The 20219-nt window shown below is 52.5% G+C and overlaps 1 protein-coding gene across 8 annotated transcripts in view; it reads right to left on the reverse strand.

Moving 5' to 3' along the window:
* The window catches only part of HOXB3 (homeobox B3), a 55189-nt gene that overhangs the window by 6072 nt on the left and 28898 nt on the right, over positions 1–20219 (reverse strand). For 3 of the 8 annotated variants that reach the window (XM_070226238.1, XM_070226240.1, XM_070226241.1), the window contains exons 2-3: positions 18589–18766; positions 613–700 (exon numbers count right to left, since the gene is read on the reverse strand). The gene's annotated coding sequence lies outside the window, so the exon portion shown is untranslated. Of the gene's footprint in view, positions 1–612; positions 701–794; positions 9470–18588; positions 18767–18921; positions 19214–19773; positions 20083–20219 lie in introns of those variants that run through there. The other 5 variants (XM_070226237.1, XM_070226236.1, XM_070226239.1 and 2 more) reach the window with 5 other exon arrangements.

Here is a 20219-nt window from a genome sequence, read left to right on the forward strand (position 1 = left end):
TGGGGAGCAGCTCTACCAAGCCAAACATGTCTATTTCCCTTGCCTCCATGTTGGAAAAATCCAGGCTCCATATGGCTTCTTGGGAGAGAGGGAGGGAGGGAGACGGTGGCTCCCGGCTTCCCCCCAGGGTCTCGCTGGAGAAGGGCGGTGAGCCACCCCAAGAACCCCACCTCTCCAGGCACACCCCCGGAAGAGCCGGGCAGAGTAACAATAGCTGGGGAAGCCCCGGGAGTAGAGGATAGGCCACCTTCCAGGACTTAAAAAAAAATTAATGGGAGGAAGAAAAAATAAAAGAACAAGAAAGGAAGAGAGAGAAATGTTAGGCTCTTCTTAGCAGCCGGGAATAAACTCAGCCCTGAATCTGGCTGTTGAAAGAAAAGAGGAGAAAAGGAGAGAAGCAGGAAGAGAGGGAGAGGGAAGAGAGGGAGGGAGGGAGAGAGAGAGAGAGAGAGAGGGAGAGAGAGAGAGAGAGAGAGAGAGAGTCGCTGCGTGGAAGGAAGCTTAAAGCTTGTGAACTCTTCTTGAACCGAGATTGGAGTCATATGGGCCATAAATCATTGAGACATACTCTCCGCCATTCACAAACTGATAGCCTATTTCAGTCCAGCTTACCTTAGCCACCGACGAGGGGAGAACAGGCAGACATAATATATATTCACATCGAGCCCCAGCGCGAGCGGCAGGCGAGAAATCTCCCCTCCTTGAAGGCAAAGGAAAAAAAGACCACTGTTTAAAGCTGCGTCGCCCCCCCCCCCCCCAATAGCCACCCCGGCTGGGGAGCCCGAGGGGCAGACCGGCCGGAGGAGCCGCGCGGCGTCCGCTTCAATTCACTCGGCTTAGGAGCGGGGGTGCGCAGGAGGGAGGGGGTGGGGGAGCGGGAAAAAAATAGAAGACCGAAAGGTGCTCGGGCGGCTCAGCTCGCCGAGAATCCAGCTCCGGGCTCCGGCACGGCCAAGCCGCCACAGTGTGGTTGCCCTATAAGACTGGTACGCCCTACTCTCCGTAACAATGGCCTCTGCTTTTGCACAGGGAAAAAAAACCACACAGACACACACACTCACTCACTCACACACACACAAGCTCACACACACCCCCACCACTCCCCCTTAAGCAAGCTTAGATGCCTGATAAGGAGGGAAGGTGATGGTGGTGTTGGGGGAGGGGGGAACTTTTTAAATTCTCCCCCCCCCCCCCCCCCGGCAAAAAAAAGTGGGAAAGGGAAGAAAGTAGAGGTTTATTGTTTTGGGTTTGCTTTTTTTTTAAGAACAGGTACATTTTTAAATTGAGATTTTGTCCAGGGAGGAAGAGGAGAGCAGAGGAAAGGCACAGCCGGTGCAGTTCACAGCTCTCCCAGCCCCACTAGCAAACCATTATGCTAATTGAGAAGTGGCTGGGGAGACCCAGTCAAAGGCACTGGCTTGCCTGGGGGTGGGGGTGCTGGGTGCCCCTCTGCACTCCTTCTCAGTGGGAACACGAGGAATTTCCTTTAAAGTAGTTTCACTCCTCTGGGACTGGTGGCTGGGTCTCCCGCCCTCTGGCTCTGGCTCCCTCCTTCTGAGTCTCCCAGTCTGTTTCTTCTCTCCCCGACACCCTCTCTATTCATCCTTTCTCCCGAAAATCTCCAGGCCCAGTTTCCAACCGGTAGGGGGGAAGGCCAGACCTCTTTTTTTTTTTTTTTTTTTTTGAGAACAGACAACAAGCGGTGAGTGATTATTTAAAAAATCCAGACCATCTTGCACGGGGGAGGGGAGTTGAGGAGAGGGTGACAAAAGGAGGACCCTGTGTTTAGCTCGAGCTTCAGACACGGCCGGCAATAGAGAGGCTGTAAGTACTTCATGGAGAAGTTTCTGTTAAGATTCTCACCTCCGTATAGGCAGAAGGGGCTAAGAGGTGATAAGGACATTTGTACTTCTAAGAAGATGAGAAGAACTAGCAAAACAGCTTAATTTTACATGCACTGGCAGAAGAGACGGGGGATAGTTACTATTATTCAGAGCAAACCTGTTTGTTTCTCTTAGCGCTGCAAGATTTATGACTCTTGGCACAAGTGAGGAAGACTACAAAAGCTAAACTTTTCCTAGCGTGTGTGAGAAGGGCAGGAAAAGGCAAGGAGGCCTGTAGGAGGAAGACAGGAGCCAAGAATGTAGGTGTCTGCAGATCTGGGGCGGGGGTGGGGAAGAGCCATTCCCGATGGGGAAAAAGACAAAAAGAGCACCAGGACACTTCCAAAAGCAGGAGTGTTTGCAACTCTGCCTAATTGCTGACTCCGGGGCTTAGGGGATAAAATAGAAGGCAGTCTCTCTTTTCTACGAAGGCAGCTTGGAAAACTTGTTCTCTTAAGTTCGAGTAGACAGAGCCAGCCACTGCCCTGTGACCACCTGGTTAGAAAACTTGGCTTTTTCCTTCTCCCATCTGGATGCACCAGGAGAGATGGGACTGGGAGAACAAAGGTGAGAGATGGTTTCCAGCTATTATCTCCCCTCCAGGAGAGGGTGGCTATGTCTGGCAAAGCTTCCTTTATACCCTGTTGATCCCTAATTACAGGCTCTGCTTTGGGCTGAGAAAGTGTCCTAGTCTCTCAGGGAGAGGCCCCTGGCCTCCTCTGGTCCCTACTGCTTCCAGGCCCGCTAAGTCAGGCTTCCTGGGCTGCAGCAGCCAGTTTCCTGGGATCCTGCTGAACAGAGAGTGGGGAACCCGTGTGCTCCCTACCCTCCAGCAATAGGAACTGCATGTGATGTCCCCAGGAACCTACAGCCTCCCTAGAGAGTTGGTGACTGAGGGAAAGGGGGAAGAAAGGTGAGGATGGAGAGTGGGAGACATTTTTATGTATTTACTACTAGTATCAAGAAAAGAAAATGCCCAAGCTAGACCCAGTATTGGGGCTCAAGCCAGGACCCTCAAAGAGAGCCCTGAGGGCTGCCTGAGTGTGTAGCTGCAGGGGTCTGTCCTGAGATCTCTGGACCTTGGTTAGAGACCCACAGGGTTGGAGCCGGTGTAGCTTTGGGCCTGGTGGGGGGTCAGGGGCTTGGGCCAGGGCTTCCAGAGGTTGAAGGCAATCATTCCCTTTGAGTCTTTCCTCTCACTCCCCAAAATAAAGTCAAGAACGTAACTCAGACCCTCCAGCTCTCCTAGCTGTTGCTACCACTGGCTAGAGAAGGACACTGTGAAATTGAGAGAAGAGGAGAGCCTGGTCACTTGTAGGGCTGCACAGCTTTGCCTCAAGGAATAAAAAAAGAGCCCGGAGGGCACCCAGCCAGCTGCGGGCCTGCAAGGCCAGGCTGCAGGAGGATCCGGCCTGGAGCCCAGCCAAGGGTGGAGGAGTTTCCAGAGACAGCGATGGACCTCTCCCCTCTCAGAACATCCTTGACTCCTTGTGGTCCCTTCAGGCTACACAAAGAGCTGGGGTGCAGCAGGGTGAGAGCAAAAAGGAGGACTGGGGAGCAAGAAAGCTAACCTGGAAAAAAATTTCAGAGGACATGCACCCCCAATTGTGGTAGGAAATGTTGTGGGAGCTTCTTAATCTTGGAAAACAGAGCCCATCTGAAATGCTGGGGAGGCAATGAGAGCCCAGTTTGGTTTCCTTCTTGCCTTTTTTCTTCCTTTCTCAGAGATTTCTGGCTGGCTGGCTGCCCCTGATTGGGGCTGGGAGGGTAGAGGGTAGATGGTAGAAGTGGCGGCCAGAGCGCGCCCATCTTGTCTGAGACATTGCTGCAGGCCAGGAACCTTTCAGACTTCAGGGGACAAAGGCGGGGCAGAGAGGAGCTTGGGGTGGGAGACTCCAGAGGGGTCTGAGGGAAAACTTGGGATCTGGAAAAAGAGGACCCGGAGGAGTTTTTCACCACTGACAGTGAAGTCATGATTCAGGAAGACTAGAGAGAGAAGAGGAGACAATTTCCTTCTGGATTCAAGGAGGGAAACTTGGACAACTAAGTGTGTGTGTGTGTGTGTGTGTGAGAGAGAGAGAGAGAGAAATTGAAAAAGCAAAAAATGAGAGAAAGATTAAGACACAGAGACCTTAGCGCAATCTAATAAATAGAAAAATTAATAATAAAGGTAAAAATTAGGGAAAATGTTCCCCTTCATAGACATTCTTTCCTCTGGGTTTCAGTTTCCACAGTCAGAGGACCCGCGCCGGCACTTCCCTCCCCCGCTCCTCCTCCACACCCGGGACCAGGAGACATGGAGCACTTTAACCCCCCTTGAGCCATCACTGACTGCCTACCCTTCCAGACTTTGGGGGGATCACGTCTGTTTCCCTCCTCCCCCCCCCAAAAAAAACCCCATCAAAGAGCAAACGAAAATTTTCCTCTCAACAATGACAAACTGGCTGACTCCTTTAAAATCGATTTCTGATAACAGCACTGGGGCCACCAAGGATCCTGCTCCCAGCGCAGCCGGCCCCAAATTCGTGTGGCCCGAATGGCTCCCTAAGACACTGGGACCTGGAGCCCCGGGCCAGACGTTTAGCGATCTGTTTCTTTCTAGTCCTGCCTGGGTTCTGGCTCCCACACACTTTTTCCAGCTTCACTGCCCAACTGTGTGGCCGCAGGAGAGTCGTGGAAAGTTCACACACGCATCTGAATCTCCATCTCTTCTTAAATGTTAATAAAGACTTCAAAGCTGGAGGTCGTAAATTGGGAATTGCTACCGAAGACTGCCTTTGGTCTTTGGATCCCCAGCCCCCACCTCTCTAAGATGCCTGGAGCGGGAGGGAACAAAGCGGCAGCAGGAAAGAGAAGATTCGGCGCCTCTGCAGAGGCCGGTGTAGACCCGGCTCAGCAGAAGCGGGATCGAAAAGAAGAAAAAGCTCGCTACTGTTGGAGAAGAAAAATCCAAGCTCTATTCTCCCTCCGTCCCAGGCGTCGGGACGCGAGAGGGATGCAGGAAAAAACGGGGCAGCTGCGAGGGTTTGCAAAGTCCGTCCACTCGGTGACCACGGAGGCCACGCCTGAACGCGCGGATGAGCGGATGGCGGCGCCAAGGGCCAGGTCGGGAGGGTCCGGAGTCACAGGCCGGCGGGCGCGGTGTGAGCGTATGAGCCCCTTTTGGATCAGGGGTCCCGCCTCATCTAGAAGCTCAGTCCTGGCCTGACAAACGCCACGCTGGCGGATGTTGAGACAAAAGTGGGCAGAGTGGAGAAGGCAAGATGAGAGGGGCGAATCTTGGACAGCTTGGGGGTGGGGTTGCTGGGGAAGGGAGGGAGAAGCAAGCAAGAGAGGACCCCGGCCCAGCCCGCTGCGAGTGACTGCGTAGGTCCCTCCTGACAGATTGGATGTCTCTCTCCCAGTGACCTCTGTTTAGCAGACAATAACTCACCGGATTAATGACCAATCAGCGCAAAGCCTTCCGAGGTGCCTCCAAATATAAAACTCCAAAGTCAGAGTGGGAGAGGGCCAGAGTCTGGGCCCGCCAGCCCTTTTGTTTTTCTCTCTCTCAAAATAGGGTTTGGGGTGAGGCTTTAGGAAATGGATTATCTGGCCAGAGATTCTGATTTCCAAAACCCAAAAGATGAAGTTGTTTCCCATCTCTTCCCACTTCCTCCCCCAGAACTCATATCCCTGACCACACTTCCCAAGGCAATCTGGGAACCTCCCCTCCCCTGCTGGCCTCCTCACATCCCTGATCCCACGAGAAATCTCCCTTCTCACAACCATGCAACTTCTGAGAAACCCCCATCCCTTTTGAATTTCACCTTCTCCCAGTTGGAGAAGATGGAAAATAAGAGCAAGAATAAAGAGGGCGGGGGTCACCCACCTTGCAGGCCTCCTGTCCTGGCTGCCCTGGGAGGAGACCTGGTATAGTGCGGTGGCACCCTTTGTGTGCCCTCTCCGAGAAAGAGAGGGTCCAAAGGCCCAGGGGTCAGGGTGAGGGTGGGGCAGGGGGGCTGCTGTCACAGAATCTAAATTCTGAAACCACAATTCAGTCCCTGGGCTGGGGTAGTAGGGACTTCAAATGCTGCATTCTGAACAACTCCAGCCTCAGCCAGGGTGCCTGGCATGGAAAGTGCCTTTCTCTGTGAGGCTGAGCCCTCCTTCCTTAGCCCCCATCCAAATGCCAATCCCACCCCAACCCAGCTAGCCAGCCCCCTTCCACTGCCTTCTATTGCCATTGCTCTGGGCCTGGGCTTCTCCTCTGCTGAGAATAAGGACGCATTCAGGAGGAGGAATGGTCCGGATTCCAATGGATTTCCTAGAGCCAGTTTGAGTAACCATCCACTTCTCTGTGCATATACAAACTCCCTATATACTGCAAATAAGCGTGCAGTGACACCCAGATGCCCTCAGAACCCCAAGATACACAAAGGAGCTGCTCCCAAGCAATAGAGAGTTACTCGAGGTCAGAGCTGGGGAGAACTCAGAGAGTGTCCTGTCCAACCCTGCCATTGTTACAGATAGGGAAACTGAGGCCCAGAGCCAGGAAGTGATTTGTCTACTATAATACTTGAGATTTCCTTTGGAGCCAGGAGGCTTGGATTCTAGGTGGTCCAGACTGTTGTGTGCTCTGAAGCAGAGAACACCCTGGGCCTCAGTGTTCCCTTCTGTGAAGCCAGAGTGCAGGAAGGTGCACGCACACATGTGTGTGTGTGTGTGTGTGTGTGTGTGAGTGTCTATGTGGAGGGGAGGGGAAGGGTTGGGCTAGATGATCTTCTGAGATCCATTTTTGGACTGACAGTTCGTGGTTCTCTGTAGGCTGATATAAAAGTGAGTGACAATAGCAGTAATAAACTGAGTTCAGACAATAATGGTCACCACTGAGACCAAATGCAGAATATTTCCTCTTGGGATTTAAATGCTTACACCCGCACTACTGAGTACCAATCCGACTCCTGGTCCTCCTTGCCTCCAGGGAGGCTCCTGGGCTGATTTTTACTGCTCTTCTGTGTATGCGTGTTGGGGGGGATTGTTCTCTACCTTTATTACCAAATCAAAACTGCTATTTTTGGACACAACAACCTGAGCAGTAAATAATTAATTTGTATAATTAAAGGAGGAAGGCTTCAACCTGGCAATTTTTAACCAGGAGTCAATGCACCCATTGTACCAGCCTGGCCTTCTCACCCCACCCCCAACTCTGCCCACATACCTACCAGCTTCCCCAGGGCCTCCCCCCTAGTTGGAGACCAGCCTTCCAAGACGGCCAGCAGGGTTCACAGAGTCAGACTCTGCTCCCTCCCCAAGAGAGTTCCATTCACTGCTTTGCTCCCCCACAGAAATCAGTCGGCCTGCAGCTGCCCCTCGCAGCTTGCTTTCACTACCCTCTAAAGCTGTGCTGGGCTCCGGGTCCAGGCTCTCTCTGCTCCTGGGACACACGTAATCCACCTCCCCAGCTCAAGATGCCCCAACAATGCCGCGAGTTTGCATTTCAAGAAACTCCCATTAATATCAATTTACTTCACTGAAACCTCGGGTTCTTCATCAAGTTGATGATTTATGATAAAATCAATTAAATTACGGCCACTTAGGGCCCAGCCGCTTCCTCTCAGATTTCATTGGTGCGGGGCCCAAGTGTCTGGTGGAAAAATGCAAGTTTAGCTGGAGGCGAGGAAAGATAATTCTGTGGCTGAGAAAATTTAATGCAAAACAATTTCCAGGCAAAGCCGGGCGTCTGGACAGAAATGCAAAAGCCACCAGTCGGCCTGCGGAAATAACTATCTGCGGGTCAAAATATTTTTCTCCCACCCCCATCATCCTGCATGGCTCCCTTGCTCTGTTCCCCTTTGTGCTCACTTGCCCCCTCCCAAGCAGAGACTTCGGGGGAATTTGAGCAGTGACGGTGGAACCCACGCCTGCCAAGGCCCAGCCTTAAACCATCATCTCCCCTACCACCTCAGGCCTTTTTCTCCTTTCTCCCTCCCCTCCCCATGCAGCCATGCTCACTAATTCCTCAGTCTCCTATGGCAAAGTTAAAGGTTCAAAGTTAAGATGACGTGGCGTGGGCAGATGGCGAAGAGAGGCCAGGGGCCAGGCCAAGTGGGCTCTGCTGCATATGGCTGTGGGAGGAAAGAAAGCACAGGAGGGAACAAGCCCTACTCATGGTGAGGGCACCGGCCAGCAAAGTGCCTCCAGAGCTGCCCCATCCCAGAATTCTAAGATCAGAGAACACTGAGTTTCCCTCCTGGCTCCATGTGTGCCCATGCACAAAGCGATGGGCACCCGACAAACCCCACCTCCAGCACACATTCGCCCCAATGTAGGATGCACTCACACAGTACACAAACACACCTACATGTGTGCATGCTTGCACACTCTCCTTATACCTCACACAGACCCATCACATCCTGTGTCTGTGAGGGACAGTTCCCACCATCTCCCACACCTGGGAAAATAAATCCCAGGGAATCAACCTGGCATCGCCTCTCACTCCAAGAAGAGGGGCTTCTCCCGCCTCTGCTCTGTTTGGTTTTTGGTTTCCAGAGCAGGCATGGAGTAAACACACTGCTTCTCTGAAGCCATAAATCACCCTCTCTCCTACTTCTCAGTTTAACACCCGGCCTCAGCGCAACCCCTTGTAGTTTCAGCTTCAAATAGGGTGCTAGGTGCTAAAAGTCTCTGCCATGGTGGCAGCTGGACTGTGGAAGCAGAGCTGGCGTGTCCCCCTACCCCAGTGATGCCCCTCACAGCCCACAGTTTAACTCCCCTGGAAAACCCTCCACAGCCTCCAACACCCTTCCTGAGTGGGAGAGCTCCTGATCCCCTGACCGGGATCCTGTCCACCACTTTCCTCCACACTGCCCTGCACACCAGGACCCCTCTCTCACTTCAGCCCCCACCCGCCTCTTTAAGTTGCCCTCATCTTTGTCTTCCACATTTCTCATCCAGCCTCTTTCCTGACCCAAGAGAGGCCTGGGAACGGGGACGCAGCCACCCCTGCTCTGCACCCCAGACGGGTCTTGGGCGCCCCAGCTCAGCCCGGTGCACTTACCTGTGCGCTCTCCCGCTAGGGCGCGGGCAGCGGCGAGCGGCCGGGAACGGGGGGCGCGCGGGAGCCGACGGCCAGGCCCGGGTCCCTGGGCCCCGGCTGGGGCGCCGCGACCGGCGGCATCGCGGTCATTCAGCCCCCGCAGCCCCGCAGCGGCCCGCCTGGCGAGGGGAGAGGCCCGGAAGCGCTCGCCCCCACCCCGCCCCCGCCCCCGCCCCCGCCCCCGGCTTTGTTCGGCCTTCGGGGCCGCCGGGCGGCAAGGCGCGCGCGGTGGCTGCGCTTGGGGCGCGGCCGGCGCCCCTTTCCGGAGAAGCGGGGGCTCCCCTCCGCGAGGGCCCGCGTGGGGCTGCGGGCCCGGCCCCGAGCTGCAGTCGGGCTTTGAGAGCTGGCCAAGTTGCCAGGCGAGAGGAGCGGCGACTGACAGGGCCACGGCGAGGCGCGGGGAGCGCCGGGGGCGCCATGGCGGAAGGCGGGCGCACGGGCGGCTCTTCAATGTCACCAGCGAAATGGGTTCCATATGTCCGGCCCGGCGGAGAAGGGAGGGGAAGGGAGAGAGTGAGTTCTGGGCAGGACAGGACGTGGGGGGGGGGGGGCGGGACGGGCGGTGCGCAATGGAGGGAGCAGTGGCGAGGGGTAATGGGAGGGAGGGATTGGAGAGGCGAGAAAGGATTGCATTTTCCATTTTCCCTGGAGTTTTCTAAAGCTGCTTAGGCTGGTAGAAACTTTCTTTCCCTTTTTCCTTTTTCTTTTTCTTTCCTGAAAGATGGGGAGGGAGGAGGTTAGTGAGGGTAGCATCCATTTGTTCAGTCTGTAGGTTCAAGGGAGGAGATGTGGATTGGAGATGAAAGGGAAAGTTCTTAGGCGGCTGAAGGATCAACATCTTCTTCCCGTCCCTGAAGAGGGAAGACCGAACCCACGAGGGGGAAGAGAGACCAAGGAAAGATCCCAGGGTCCAGGTGTGAGAGACTGACCCCAGGCCCCCCTCCCCCACGGTGGAATTCTGTTTTGGGAGATGCCACTCGTTAAGTTACTGCTGGTGGTGGTGGAAGAGGAGACTGAAGTGCCCAGGACATCTCAGCCATTCTCTGACACTTCAGCTCCTACCCCAGCTGCCTCACACCTGATTGAGCACCCCCAAGGGCCTCCTGGAGAGGCAGTTGCTTCTGGGATGGCCTCCCCTTTGGGCAGTTGTCTATAAAGAAAGCACAGTGTGGAGGAGCTTCCAGACCCCGCAGGTGCCTGCCCCTCTAGGGGTGGGGCTCTTTCTCGTGCTTTCTGTCCCTCGCGCTCTCTCTCTCTCTCTCTCTCTGCCTTTTCTAACCATCTCTGTTGTCCCTGTCCCTTTCTCATAGCCCCTTTGTCTTCTCACACTCTGCCTCTCTCTGTCTTAAGTGAATTTGAATTGAGCCCTGCAAAGGACTTAGGAGTGCCTCCAGAAATCAGTTATTAGGTTGCCCCTCTCCTGGGGGCAACCTGGAGCCCTTGGCTTCAGAGCCCTTTCCTCTGCAAGGGAAATCCACTCCTGTCATGGAGACATTCTCTTCTACAGAGAAGGTGGCAGAGTGTGTGGTTTCCTTTCCTCTTCCCTTCTTTTCACTTAACTTTGTGTGTGTGTGTGTGTGTACTCATCCAAGTTGTGGGACTCATTCTTGCAAGACTGCAGGGCCCCTCTGACTGCCCTTTGTCCCCACTCTCCCTGTCATCCTCTCCTTGGGTTCTGCCTTGACTTCCTACCCCAGAGACAGATCCTGCTGCTTGCGCTCTCTCTGGGGCCCTCTCTTTTTCCTTCATCCTCTCTCTCCTCATCTTTCTATCCAATTCCTCTAGTCATTAAAGCATTGGCAGCCCAGCTTCTTAAAGGCACCGGGAATAAACACTACAGTTATATAAAGTGGACACCAGCAGCGTCTGGGGAGAAGACAGAGTCAGCAGCTTTCCTAAAGCCCCTTCCATCAAATGCATTCTCCCCCATCCCCTGGACAGCACAAAAGCAAAGGGGGTGTGTGTGCAGAACTGGTAAGAGGCAGGTGCCTCACGGCTAAATGAACCAAATGTATATATATATTTTAAAAAATAACCAACTCTTCTCAAACGTCCTGGTTTGGGGGGTAGGCCAGTGCGCCTGGATGGAGGGCATCAGGCCTCACATAGGGAGACTTAGCGAGGGGCCAGCAACTAAAAGATAATGGAGGAGCGGGACAGTCTCCCTGCTTTTGTCTCCTGGGGAAGAGTCTGTGTGTGAGTTGGGGAAAGGGAAGGGGAGGGGGTATCCCCAGGGCCAGAGAGACAAAGACCTGAAGGGGGCTGAGAGAATGGAGAGGAAAAGAGGGGGGATCAGACCTCCACGTCACAGGCACAGGCGAAGGTGGGGGGGGGATGGAGAAGCGGGGAGGAGTTGGAAACCCAGGGGTAGGGGCCTGCAGGACTGGCTTCCAGCTCTCCCCACTAACTATGGCCTGTGCCAAAGAGCAAACCCTTCAGCCTCCCCATTTTGTTCCCCATCCTCCAAAACAGGCTGGATTTAGAAGCCTAGAAAGACAACTCTACCCTCTTCCTTCTCCATGTCTCTTCCCCTCTCCAAGGAAGAAGTAATCCTTCCCCGCTCTCTCAGGAATTCGAAGACATTCACCTAAATTCTGGAGCACTGGTTTGGGGGTGAATTCACCCTCTCCAGATTTACACCCCCTCACTTCCCAGGTGAGGAGGAGGGAAATACTCACCTCCCACACTGAGTGTGTGTGTGTGATTCTCCAATACACAGGGATGGGGGCCCTGAAGGGTTTGGAGACCCCTATCCCTCAGGTCTCTTTGCTGGCTCCCCCAGTCCTCCCCGCTCCCCATCTCCAGCCCTGTCAAAGCTGCCCCTGAATCCAGACTCTCCCCGCTTCCTTCTATCCAGGCGGGGTAATACCCACGCCCATCCCAGCCTAGGGTCTTGGACTTCTCCTTCTCTCTCCCTAAACCCTTTTCAGCCCAGACTCTCAAATTTGGAGGCTTCACCCACCACCACCCACAAGTCTGCCTGTTAACAAGGATGGGGCTCGGCACCCACTTGGAGCAGAGTGTGGGAGCTGGGAGCAAGCTCCTGGATGCTCCAGGACTGGGGCCTAAGCCGCCACTCGCACGGCCAGCTGATGCCATGAATAATTAACACCTGGGCAAGGCATCACTCTAATTTTCCTGCTCAAAGGTTTACACTAGCAGGCAGAGTTAAATATCACAGATAATAGTGGCTATAAAGTCAGTTGGCTGGGCTCCAGCCAGGAAAGGAACAGCTAGCAGCCTGGACTGGTTGTGGCAAATGCTCTGGCCCTCTGCCCCTCATCCATCAGAACTTTGGGGTGCAGCGCAGAATGTCCCCAGGAGCCACCTCTGGCTTTGCTCTTGACCAGCAGACTCTAGCCTAATGGGGAGAGACTGAGATCCCCACATGAAACTTGAGGGGAAAGTTACCAGCTCGCCCCCTACCAATCTGAACGCTTAGGGAGGGGAGCACACCCCATGTCCTGGAACACTCTCCAACTTTCTGGGACCATATGATTCCTGGAACATTTCTTTTCTAGAAAAACTTAGAGAACTTCTCCCTGCTTTAGCCTCAAACACACATAGTCCCTCACTACTGAGGAAACTTGCTTTGTTTCAGGAGGTCGAAGAAAGGCTACTGGGGTGTGAATTCATTTCCTTGTTTTGTTAGCCAGGAGGGTGGGAAGCCAAGGCTTCCAGCTTCTCTCCCTGCCCTTCACCCTCCGCCTCCATTGTCTCCCCCAATTTGGGTAGCTCCTTCTCCACCCTCGACACCCTGCCGCACACAACAGTCCTGTAGATTAACCTTTACTACTATAACTGAGTCCCCTGAGCCCCCTTGCAATTGCAGACAATTTTGACTGGGTCCCCATTGATTACAAAAATCTTTGCCTTCAACTCTAGCAATTCCTTCCTCCACCTCCACCCAGGCTCCTTCTGCCTTCAGAGTTGGTTCTTTACCCCGGGCTGGAGTCAGAACAGCCAAACTCCTGGAGGTGAACCACTGAAAACTGAAGCTCTGTCTGCTGCTGCAGGAATGTTGGCTCTGTCAGGCTTGCAAATATAATTTTTATATTAGGTCGTGGTCTTTGACTGGGTTTATATGCCAATGAGGCATTTCTGGTTTACCAAATTTATACAAATCTCGCCTTAATTGATAATCACAGATGCTGTAATTTAAGACCTCCAGCTATAGAGCTTTCATATTAACTGCTGATATATTACTGTAAATCGTCTGAAAGAACCAACTCCTGGGAGCAGAGCAGAGAGGGAGGAAGTACCTCCGAGAGCAACTCTCTCCCGGCCGCAGAAATAGCCCAGCTTCCACATCATTTTCCGTGAGAAATGATTTATCGAAGACATGGCCATAAACAACACAACTCGCTCACAAACACACGCAGATGCGCGCGCCCACACACACACACACACACACACAATGGCTGGCATGCCGGCCGAGAAGCTGACACCCATATTGCTATAAATCAAGAAAAAGGTTGGAGGAGAGGGAGAGAGAGAGAGAGAGAGAAGAGGAATATTCCTAAAATCTCTATGCAATGCCTCAATGGGTATAAATACACAGAGCACCGTGTGAAGAGAAATGGCAGGAAATGAAGATGGCTATTTGTCACATTTTACGACAATAACATTAATAACAAACAATAAATTTACATGGACACATAAGACGCGGTAGGTAGTGAGAAATCCCTTCTACTTACAATACCCCAGCCCGCGGTGTGGCTCCGGCTGCGGGGCTGTTTTATTGCTGTCTCCCTCTCTTTTTCTCTCTCTCTCCCTCTCTCTCCCCCTCTCTCTTTTTTTTCTCGGGGTACAGGCTTGTTTTTCAAAGGACAGTTGAATTGCACGTCAGAAACAGGGAGACCAAGCCTGCGATTTTCCTGACGAATACATATCTATTCTGCAACCTCGGCATTAATTATTTAATGAATCACGTGACCAGGAGGGGGAAGGGGGTCTTTCGATTTCAGGCTCAAAGGACCACTATGACCTTCCCCTTCAGGAGGAGAAATTTTCCTGCAAAATAGGTTCCCCCTAACCCACCAATGGAATAGTAGCGAGTTCTTCTCTCCCCCATTCACATCTATACCTACTATATCTACAGCTCCCTAACACCGCCCCAGACACACACTTACCCACAGCCCACCTCTCCTCTCTCCTCTCTCCTCCTGCTTCTGCTTAGTTCCTGGAGGTGCAGAAATAGTCTGCAGGGGCGTCTGGGGGGTGGGGGTGGGGTGGGCGCGGATCCCTTCTCCAAGCCCCTGGATTTCTCAGCTTCCAGTTCTTCTCTCAGCATCCTTTAAGATTTAGATTCCCCCCAACTCCATTCTCTCCCTCACTCCTAGGATATTTTGGAGAGATCCACTCCCCATTTCCTAAATAATCGACAAAATTTCCAAAAGGACCGGCTTCAACTGAACACTTCATAAGTCCATGTTATATGTGTATAAAGAATGGGGTTTCTGGCTTCAATTCTCTTTATGATCTTTTGTGGTACCTTTTGAAGGGACAGAAAAGGGACAGGGTGAAGAGATGACTCTGGAGCTTCCAGAGTTGAGGATAACCGCAAGGGGGACTTTTTTTCGTTGTGCTGTCACTGTTCTCAGGAGCCAAATTCAACTGACCCACTAAGAATATGCTCTGGAGACAAAGACCCGGACTAAGGTTTCTACACAAAAGAAGTGGACACTCAGTCTCTCTACCTATGTCACACCCTGTTTCAGTCCCCTCCACCCCCAACACACAGTGAAGACAGCTGGAGATTCGCACCAGAGGGAAGAGGAGAGAAAGGGAAGAGAGAGACTTTAAAGTTGGCCTGGCAGCCTGGGGTCCCTATTTCCCAGGTGTTAGTACCCTGAGCTTCCAGCAGCAGACAATGGAGATTGATCAATGGGGAAAACAGGGGGAGGGGGTGCATATTAAAGGGTTAACTATGGGGAAGATAGGAGAAATCCATCCCCCAGGCCTAGAGAGAGAAACATACACAGACTCCTTCATCTCAGATATAAACAAAACAAAACATCCTCCAAACCTTCACATACAGCTTGGCTCCAGAATGAGCAGATCAGTTACAAGCAGAAGTGGAGTCCTTGGCCACAGTGGTTGGGGGGGAGTTGCAAAGAGGAGCAGAAAAGATATTCCTGAAGAAGCCCCTCACCACACATTCCCAGCTTTATCTTCAGCAGCTCTGGGCAGCCTGGCCAAGCGGCTGGGGCAGGCAGGACGGGAAGAACAAATGGGGTTTAGGGGAGCATGGGGCTGTGGGGCCGCCCTTAGTTTGTTTGAAGGGGTCTGAACCAGAAGCAACTCAGTGGGGAGAAGGTTGAGGACTCAGCTGCCTTAACGACCTCCGCGGTATCGCCTCAGGCCGGTCCAGCTGTGGCAGCAGCACGGCCCCTGCCCGAGGCACTGAGCTGGACTGGCCTCCTCGGAATCTCGATCGAGACACACACGGGTGGGGCGCCGGCTGGCCCAGACTCTGTAGGGGGGTAGTCGGCTTTGATTGTCCAGATACAAAACACAGACTGGTATTGAATTCAGCCTCCTCCCAACGTGGGCCCCGGGCTGGCTCCAGCGAGGGCAACTCCCTGTAAGGTCCTGGCCACAAACCCATTAAAATAGTCCCCCAAATAAAAACACTCCACTGAAGTCTAAAAGAAAAATACAAGCCAGGGAGAGAGGAGATAATCTGCTGGAGCAGGGAAAGACAGCAATCTCTGCAACCAAGAAATTATTTTTAAGGATGAGAAAACAAACTGCAAAATGACACGAAGGCATGCCGGGCAGGTTCTGTTAAAATGCCCACACTCTCTGGTTCCTGGGAATGTCCATGTTCAAATAAACAAGCGCCCGGGCGCGAGCTGAGCGCTTTCTTGCTGCCGATAAAGCGAAGGTTTATACTGTGAGAAAGGCGAGATTGATTTACGAATCTAAACGCGCTGGTTTTATGGCCGATCACAAATCCGTCAGCGCTCAACTCACGCTGGGAAACTTCCCAACTCCGTTTTCCAACCAGATCCCCCTGGCCGGGCCGGCCGGTGCTTCCCAGGGAGACCCACCACCAGCCCTGGGGCCGCCTCCCGTCTCTGGTAGGACCGGGTAGCCCGGGTCTGCCCAGGCGGGTGGAAGTAGGAGGCAGAGTGGGGCGAGCCGCTGAGGGACCTGGAGGAAGAGAGGTCAAAAGATTAGTGTGGCTGCTGGAATTGTAGGAGCTGAGCCAAAGGGGCCAACGAGCCTTTCAGCAGGGCAGTGCTCAGCTTTGCAAAGGTCAGAGTCTGGGAGTAAGAGAAAGAGGGGACCTCACAGTTCCACCTGTGGGGCCGAACCCCTTGAGTGAACCCCAAACTTCCCTTTCCATTGTTTCCCTCCTCTTTCCTTTTTTTGGCCCCTAATCCTCACATTGCACACAGTAGCTTGTAAAGTCCTGGATAACAAGATCTTTGTCACCTGGGCCTATAGAGGGGCCACAACTGGTTGCCTGCCTTTATGAGTAATGGGTGCACATCTCCTCTGAGCCCCAGATATCTTCAGTCCAGGAGCAGCCCAGCTTACCTTTCCACTCACTCCCTTCCCTTCCTGAGGCCTCCATCCCCTGCATTGTTATGCCACCCAGGGACAAAAGAGAGGATACCAACCAATGCCAGTTATTTCTTGTCTGACAAAGTCCCCAAGTTACAGGAGACAATTTACAAAATGCAAACCAACACCCCCCACACATCCCAGCAAGGTTCTGTCCCTCCTAGTCTTAACCCGAAGGGAGCATTTCCTCTTCCCAGCTGGAATCTGTCTGTCTGTCTGTCTCCTTCTCTTTGTCTCTGTCTCCTCCTAAGACGACAGCTGCTGGTGTGGACTTTTAAGATACAGCCAGTAGAGTACAGATTTGGAAAGGCTCTATGTTCCGAGTTCACTTCTTAGCAAAACCTCCACCCATCTCTTAAATTAAAAGTTGCTGGAAACTTTGGTCAATGTGGCAGCGTATCCCCTGGAAATGATCAGAACAGCCTACACTGCTCCTTCTCCCCTCTCTCTTGCTCCTCTGGTGGGGAGGTGCTCCCTGGGCTCTGTGAGAAGCTGGGGTTGGATTGGGGATTACAGGAAGCGGGTGAGAGTGATTACAGGGCTAGCTTCCCAAACAAAGGAACTTCAGACAAGTGGGCCAAGAGGCTGTGGATTTGGCTATCAGAACTGGAGAGACAACAGCCTCCGAGGGACGGCTCTCGGGGGAGCCCTCTCCCTCTAAGGAGCACCCAGGGGCTTATTCCCCTACCCCTCTGAAACCCTATAGACTTCTCATACTGCCTCCCTTTGTCTTTCTTCCCTCAGCCCCCTCCAAGCAAAATAGGAAAGAAGGAGGGATGAACCAGACACGGGGCGGGTGGTTGCAGGCTAGCCAAGGGAGGGAAGGCGCTGTTCACAGAGACAGACCAGCACCCTACTTCCCTCCCCCACTGTACCCCTCGGCTAAAAGTTTTACTTCTTTTCTTCTCAACGGACAGTAATGGAAAAACAATCCAGAAATTCCAAGATAGCAAAGAAGGGGTTGGAGGCTAGAGGGGGATGGAGAAGATGGGACACACAACAGCCCAAGGACCCCTCCCTGTGGAGGTGTGACTTTCCCTCCTGGGCAGGAGGCAAAAGCCAGCACAATGTCCAGTCTCAGAGAGGTCAAGGGGCTTCCGAGGTCATTTTGTGGTTCTAATACTGAGCTAATCGCCTAGAAAACGTGGCCTCTCCATGAACTCTCTCTCCTGCCAGCCTCCTGCCTCCAAACCCTCAGTGAGCCTCAGGGAAAAAGGGCCAGCACATTCAGGTCTGAGGCAGAGCCCACTGGCTCCCTCACCCTCAGAAGGAAGGCCGCAGAGAGGGGAACAGAGCCCCCAAACCAAGAGAGCAAACCCAAACTGCACACTGAGCCTCCAGGAAGAAGGGAGGGGGGGAGAGCCGAGGAGGAAGATTCCGGTCAACGAACGCTGCCTGTGAACGGAGCAGTTTCCTGCTCCAGAGAGTTGCAAATATTTGTCTAGAATCCCAAGCTAGACACAAAAAGAAAAAACAAAACGAAGACATCTACCGATACCCCGCTTCAAGGCTGGGGAGTTCCACTCAAGAACTGCATTCCGTTTTTCCAGGAGGTGGCAGTGACAACAGCTCACCGGTAAACAGACATATGGGACACAGCTCCCAGTGTAGACAGAGTCACGGAACACACTGGCCACATGTGCACGTTGCTATACACACCCACACACTTATGCACACAGGCTGGGCTTCTCAGGCCCGCCTGCATTTTCCAAAACCAGAAAAGCACTTCTGAGCTGCCTCACCAACAACCTTCTCTGGGATTTTTCAGGGGCCAGGACACTTCCATCCCAACCAGTTCAAACACTCTCCAGGTGTCAGGCCCCTCTCTCTCCCTCTCACCCAAGCATCAGTCATCATAAAAGGCAGCAAACCTGACCAAGCATCCACCATAAAAACCCCCGTGAAGATAGTTGAAAAAGAAAAGGAGGAGAGAGTTTCTTCTTTCCCTTGTAAAAAGAGCCCATAAAACGATAAAAAAAAAAAAAAAAAAAAAAGAAAGAAAGAAAGAAAGAAAGAAAAGAAAAATGCCAGCCCAGGCAGGGGCTTTGTTACCTTTGCGCCTCTCCCCTCCTCTTGCCCGAACTCCACGGATCCCATTCATGATGAAGGGCTTCTTCCAAACTGAGAGAAAAAAGTTTTCAACTTTATGGTTCCAAATTTTTTCCCCCTCGCAGATCCGGGAGAGACGGCTAACACTTTTTTCCCCCAACAGCCGGTCTGCGGAGATTTGCTGTTGAATAATAACAAAGGAGAGAGGATACGTATTTAAAGAAAAGAAGTGATTAATGGTTTTCTGTATAATTCTCACATTTTTCTTAGCTCTTGTCTACACAGAATGGCTGTGAACTTTAAGCTCCATAGAAATCTTTTTAATTCTATTCATACCTTCCAAGGAGCAGCTTTGATTTGGTTCTATAGAGGCATTCCTGGGGGGGGCATATGCTTTTTAAGAACTATTTCCCCCCCTCTCGTAAGAGCGGCTGCATCCCCTGGCAGCTAAGCATCGCACCGCGATTCCACCGAAACAAAGCTCGCCACTCTCATCCTCCAGGTCCTGGGCGATTTTTTATGAGTCTCCCGGCAGCATTTAAACAGGCGGTTCAGCCACCCTTTCCTGCGCTGTGGACACTGGGCCCCGTCTGTCCCTGGGCCCTACCCAGCCTCAAACTCCTGGGCGCTGCAAACCAGAAGAACACAAAAGAAATAACAATAAAACGTGCGGGTGGAATTGGCTATTTTTATTTTCTGAAGGGAGACGGGATGGAAAAATGACTTTTAGTTGCATATGCTCTCCTGAGCCCCCAGCTTTTTGGAGGCAGGGTGGCTGTACTCTGGACCACCATAGGACCAGAGCCCCCGAGGCCGGAACCCCGAGACCTTAGAACTTCTCTTGGGTGCTGCACAAAAGCAGCTTCTGAGGGTCACCCGCACTCCCTTCCCTGCCCCCATTCCATTCTAGGGGTGACTGGGACCTCAGAGGCAGAAAGCTATTTGGTCCCCAGTTGTACTTTCAATACTTTCTATGAGAAAGAAAATGAAAATTAATACAGGAGCAGGGCTTCACAAAAGAGGCCATTTGTCTTCTTGATTATCTATTTGCTTGTCAGAGTTTGAGCTATGGCATCGGCTAGCTCCTTTGTAATATAAAAATACTCTGAAAACCTGCAAACACCCAGAAACATCTGTGCAAAAAATTAGACTCATTAAAGCCTTAAACACCTCAGAGGAAAACAGTACCTTCTTACGCGGGAGGAAAGAGGCCAGCCTCGCAGAATCCTCTCTTTCGGAACTTTAATAACCAAAGAGCCGTCTGTCTAGAAGGAGACAGCTTAACTGCATTTTATTTGCTTATGACAAATAAATCACAATATGAAAGGCTTTGCCATACTTAAGCCTCTTGTGTCCTAGAACGAAACATTTCCCCCCCCATTAGGGATTGGAGTCAGCCCTCTCAATCCATTTTTGGACTGGAAAGAACAAATTAAAAGCCCCAAACAAAACACACCCACCCCAAAAGGAAAACAAACCAGCTACCACAATTTCGAGTCCTCTGAGATAGAAATTCCCATCAGACTCTGAAAAAAATCCTCAACCACATACACCATGAGGCTGAATGGACCGGGGTGCTTAGGATATACGCTGGGGGGCATTTGTACCTTTACAGCAAGGTTTCAACAAAAACA

The sequence above is a fragment of the Equus caballus genome, chromosome 11 (assembly GCF_041296265.1).
Source record: "Equus caballus isolate H_3958 breed thoroughbred chromosome 11, TB-T2T, whole genome shotgun sequence".
Classification (NCBI taxonomy): Eukaryota; Metazoa; Chordata; class Mammalia; order Perissodactyla; family Equidae; genus Equus; species Equus caballus.